This window comes from Homarus americanus, unplaced genomic scaffold, assembly GCF_018991925.1.
Source record: "Homarus americanus isolate GMGI-L3 unplaced genomic scaffold, GMGI_Hamer_2.0 scaffold25827, whole genome shotgun sequence".
In the NCBI taxonomy this organism is placed as follows: Eukaryota; Metazoa; Arthropoda; class Malacostraca; order Decapoda; family Nephropidae; genus Homarus; species Homarus americanus.
The window spans coordinates 9,045,426-9,051,390 of record NW_024738300.1 but is presented as its reverse complement, the minus strand read 5'-3'; positions in this window follow the sequence as shown (position 1 = coordinate 9,051,390).

Here is a 5,965-nt window from a genome sequence, read left to right as displayed (position 1 = left end):
GGTTCTTTACACCAACACTCACTTCATGTTATAGAATACAAAACTGTATATTCAATTTTAAATTTCTAAAAATAAATCTCTATTTTAAGTCATCATCTATGAAAGGATAAATATATTTATATATTTTGTTGTAAATAAAGTAAGGCAGGATATTGATCCTTGGCGTTAAGGTTACCATAACAACGGAGCGTAGGCGTGTGACGTCACTGTGACGTAGACGAGGTATACGTATACGTCACCCGGGTCCCGAGACTCCCGAGTGAGACCCGACACGAAACTAATTGTTGTTTTTGTGTTGCGTGGGTTTGAGTGATGCCCTTGATACTATATTTAGATGAAAAAGCAGTACAGTTTAATTTTTGATATGGTTTCTGAAACTCATTTTGGTTACTCATTATAAATGCTACTTCTGGTGGTATTGTAGCGTACCGTACTGTATGTGGCCAGTTGTCAATTCTCTTTGTATGGGCACACAAACGTACGTACATGTAGATATCTCACACTCAGGAATGAGGTAGGATAGAAACTCACAATGCGCTTTCTGTATATATATTGTTGTACAGCGCAGTGCTTAGGAGTGACTAGGTGAGGAGAAACTTGCTCAGAGGTCCTGTAGGGCGAGGAGGTTTCTGAGGAAGCTGAGTGGTGAGGAGCTGTGAGAGATGTTGCTGGTCCAGTAGCCGAATGTAGAATGGTCTCCCTGGCCAGGCATGGCCGTATTTATACAATTTACGAGGATCAGGATTTGGGGTGAGCGTAGCGAGAGGGCCAATCACAGCGGCTTAAGCGTAAGGTGTGAAACGCTCTGATCCTGAACCGGAGGTTGAAGGTCGAGACTAGGTCGGCGATCGTACCCCTACGTCCTCTGCATAGACCTAGTCTCTCGGCGTAGCTGGCTGTACACAGTCACACTCTCTAACCCTCTCTCACCATGAACAGTTACGAGTTTGATTACGTGGCGCGGATATGTCCGGATACGCCGACCTGCCCCAAGAAACTAAACCTCCTAGTTCTCCAGAAGTTCTTTGAAACTAAAGGGATCGTGGGAGTCACCAAGGTGGAATGACTGAAGTTCCATGGTGACATCAAGATCACCTTCGCCGAGAAGGGCATGCCCGTACAGCTCGCGGAGATCCCAGACATCAACGGCATTCCATTTAAAATGATTGCCTACATGTGGGACAACCTGAAGCTGGGAGTAATCTCCCACGCCGAAATTGCCCACGTGGACCAAGCAGAGCTGAGTGAGCTCCTCAAGGGGCAACTCCAAGTTGTGAAGAAGCTGTCCGACACCACTGCCCTCATCGGACACCACTCCACCTTACCCAAGGAGGCTCAACTGGCGTGGGTAACTGCGCCAGTCAAGCTCTACTGCAGACCGAAACGGTGTTACAAATGCCAGCACTACGGACACACTGTAAACAAGTGTGAGGCGCAGGAGGACACCTGCTCCATGTGTAGCAGCCCCGGACACCGCTACACGGTCTGCCCCAACACTGTAAAAAAATGCGCTGCTTGTGGTGGCCCACACTCCTCCGCCGATCGTACCTGCCCGAAATGGAAGGAGGAATGCAGGATTGCCAAGGCTCGTCTTGACAAGAAACTGAGCTACAAAGAGGCCCTCCTTGCTGTACGCTCCCAAGACAAAAAAAAACCAGAAGAAAAGAAAAACCAAGAAAAGAAAACTCAAGAGAAGACACCCACCACACAGAACCAAGAACACCACGAGGCCCGTGGAGCTGAAGCCCACGTGGTCAACCTCACCGTCTCTGACTTCTTCCACACCTATGAGGACTTAAAACACGAGGAAGACGAACAACAAGACCCAAACACAAATGAATGGACACTTCAAGAGAGCAAGAAGAGAAGGAGAGTGAGAAGAAAATCGACATCAAGCTAAGAAGACCAAGACATCCCCTCCACACAAGAAACCAAAACACAATCAAGCCGACCAAGCACTGAACATCCATTGCCCAACCCAACACGCACCTGACGCTTGACCTGACGCTAGCCTGGCCTTGTCTTGTCGCCTCCCTGCCGCGTCCAGGCGGGTTGCTGCTGCCTCCATCTTATAATCCCTCACGCAAGCGGTGTTTAGCCACTGCATCTGTTCTCTCCTCCTAAAATTCACTTCAATCCTCCCTTTATTCTTCTCCTGAACCTCCTTCCCCCCTGTCACTAGCATTTTTCGATTCGATTCGGCTGTACGCGTCACACTCTCTCTCCCTCACCATGAACGGTTACGAGTTTGTTAACGTGGCGCGGATACGTCCGGACACGCCGACCTGCCCCAAGAAACTAAACCTCCTAGTTCTCCAGAAGCTTTTCGAAGCTAATGGGATCGTGGGGGTCACCAAGGTAGAACGCCTAAAGCTCCATGGTGACATCAAGATCACCTTCGCCGAGAAGGGCATGCCCGCTCAACTCGCGGAGATCCCAGACATCAACGGCATTCCTTTTAAAATGTTTGCCTTCATGTGGGACAACTTGAAGCTGGGTGTAATCTCCCACGCCGAAATTGCCCACATGGACAAAGCAGAGCTGAGTGAGCTCCTCAAGGGGCAGCTTCAAGTTGTGAAGAAGCTGTCCGACACCACTGCCCTCATCGGACACCACTCCACCCTACCCAAGGAAGCTCAACTGGCGTGGGTAACTATGCCAGTCAAGCCCTACTGCAGACCGAAACGGTGTTACAAATGCCAGCACTATGGACACACTGTAAACAAGTGTGAGGCGCAGGAAGACACCTGCTCCATGTGTGGCAGCCCTGGACACCGCTACACGGCCTGCCCCAACACAGAGAAAAAATGCGTTGCCTGTGGTGGCCCACACTCCTCCGCCGACCGGACCTGCCCCAGATGGAAGGAGGAATGCAGGGTAGCCAAGGCTCGTCTTGAGAAAAAACTGAGCTACAAAGAGGCCCTCCTTGCTGTACGCTCCCAAGAAAAGAAAAAACCAGCAGTAAAGAAAAACCAAGAAAAGAAAACTCAACAGAAGCAGCCCACCACACAGAACCAAGAACACCACGTGGCCCGTGATGCTGAAGCCCACGAGGCCTGTGGTGCTGAAGCCCACGTGGTCAACCTCTCCCTCTCTGAATTCTTCCACACCTATGAGGACTTAAAACACGAGGAAGACGAACAAGAAGACCCAAACACAAACGAATGGACAATTCAAGAGAGCAAGAAGAGGAGGAGAGTGAGAAGAAAATCTACATCAAGCTAAGAAGACCAAGACATCCCCTCCACACAAGAAACCAAAACACAATCAAGCCGACCAAGCACTGAACATCCATTGCCCAACCCAACACGCACCTGACGCTTGACCTGACGCTAGCCTGGCCTTGTCTTGTCGCCTCCCTGCCGCGTCCAGCCGGGTTGTTGCTGCTGCCCCCATCTTATAATCCCTCACGCAAGCGGTGTTTAGCCACTGCATCTGTTCTCTCCTCCTAAAATTCACTTCAATCCTCCCTTTATTCTTCTCCTGAACCTCCTTCCCCCCTGTCACTAGCATTTTTCGATTCGATTCGGCTGTACGCACCCCCTCACGCAAGCGGTGTTTAGCCACTGCACCTGTTCTCTCTTTCTAAAATTCACTTCTATCCTCCCTTTATCCTTCCCCTGAACCTCCTTCCCCCCTGTCACTATCATTTTTCGATTCGATTCGCTGTACGCTGATTGGCTGGTAGGCGCGCGGCCGGAGCTCATTTGGGAGTTGTAGGGGAGAGGAGCCACTACAGTATATTTAGATCCAATTCATAAATCGATACATTTATGGTTTTCACTGGAAGGTGACGACTGATGTATACAATTAGACTACGAACTGTGGCACCTCTTTAAAGGTGCCCATTTATTACGCTGTACTGTACTATTCTTTACATTTAGGGATTTCAGTTGCCTTTGGTGTTAAAACGCTAATCACTGCGTTTAATCTGAACACATAACTTTGCATATGCATTTTAGATTGATAGTGTAGCAACAGGTCTTTTAAATTTCATAAAGGTGAAAACAAAGCTAAAGTATCTGACACAAGATTAGAAGACACTCCAAGACCTAATTTTATCACACTACCGAGATTCACACGAACCCTACAATTCTCTTTCAATAATTACAGGTAGATGTGGTTGTTTAGGTAAAGCTGGTAGACAAAGTAAATTTGTACTAGGAAGCTTACAAAATCTAGTAAACGTTACTTATATAAAGCTACCAGCAGCGAATGCGTAACTATTGAACAGCTTATTTTTTTTTCAGTTCGTACGTAAATGACAAGATTCGTCCACACTAGATGGGGAAGTGGGGGGTAAGCGAGCATTAAGTAACTACGCTTGATTTGTACCTAAAACTTGAAAGTGTTTTATTTATATCGCATCGCCGAATACAAATTTGTACATGTTGCGAGGTACATGCATGCTAGATACCCCACTCTTGAAAAACTGACGGTTTTGTGCATGAAATACATATACTGTACTCTACAATGAATGATCATGGTGAGAGAGTTTGTGGATTGAAATGTTTCCGGGTGAACATATTGATTTCCCGGAGACAGATTTCAACGAATCTCATCAGTTACTAATGTGAAATTCACCAGAACACTCATTAACACAATGAAATCGACGGACATTATAAGAGATACAGCGAATTAGTAGGAAACTGACGATTAAATGCGCCAAAACAAAAATATGCTACTAGAATTAGTTATACCTTTCATATCAATTATACACCCATACACCTATACTTAATATTTTATACTGCAAATCTACCAATGGGACAATAAATCCAGATAACATCAGTGGACGATTTTTGCATAACTGTTGCTATTCTTATTATTTATAGTAACTCATGAACCAATCTAAATACTTACCAACGCATCCACACTACAATTACAATATTAGGCTCCATATTTGTTTATCTGCTAGCCAGTCATGAGGCGAGTGTCTTCTATGATCTTCCACGGCAGCCATCTTTGTTTGTACACTGAGCATTCACTGGAGTGTACAATGTACTGTACATGATTGTCACGGCATAACTTACTGAAAGGACACTTTTTACTCATTAATGGCAAAATATTTAAAATTACAATAAAGGATTGTCATTATCTAAGGCATAATCATGTCAACAAGAAAACCTGTACATTAGTTTACTTTAAAAAATCTATTTAATAAACCAACTGTGAATATCACATCTGCAATTCCTATTCTGAAGCCTAAGGGCTATTTCAGATTTCAAAGCTGACATATTACAGTTTTTGGAGAGCAAACAATAAAAAAAATGACAAGTGACTCAATTTTGAGACCACAGATCCATGAATCAACCATGGTAGCACAAGTGTCTGAAGTTGTGTGTGATATTTTTTCTTTATTCAGCTACAGGGAAGGTATCTACAGAATATAAGTATAATGAAGCTTAGTGACAGACTTCATAACTTTAGTATCATGCAGTTCTGCCAGCTCAACTTAAGAGCTCATTTAAAGAATCTACCAAACAGTCACGTGTTTAGCATATTCATAAAACTGTCCAGTGGTGTATACAGTATCAAATTATCATGTACATTATAGAACTACAAACTAACAGTAGAGGTGCTCAGAAAATATGACTCAATAACCCTTACACTTTCTTGGTCCTTCTTCTGACTCGCACATGACTTCAATTGGATCACAATATAAGGAAGTTGAACCTCGCTCTTAGGATCCCCCAATAAATCCTAGAATGGACAGTGCTACAGGCTGACCTCGCAAATTCATCTCAGAAAAATTGATTTATTTACAGCTATTCCACTCTATGTAAACTACGTAGCTTAGAAACAAAGAATATATAACAAAATAAGAAAAATGAAGAGCATGGGTGTGTATGTACAGTATATGAAGGCAGTGGGCTTTAACTGTGTGGCTGTGCTCCCTCCTGATGCGAGATCATGGCAGACACACAGGACAGCGCGGTAACCACACGTCTGTGATTCACCTGACTGA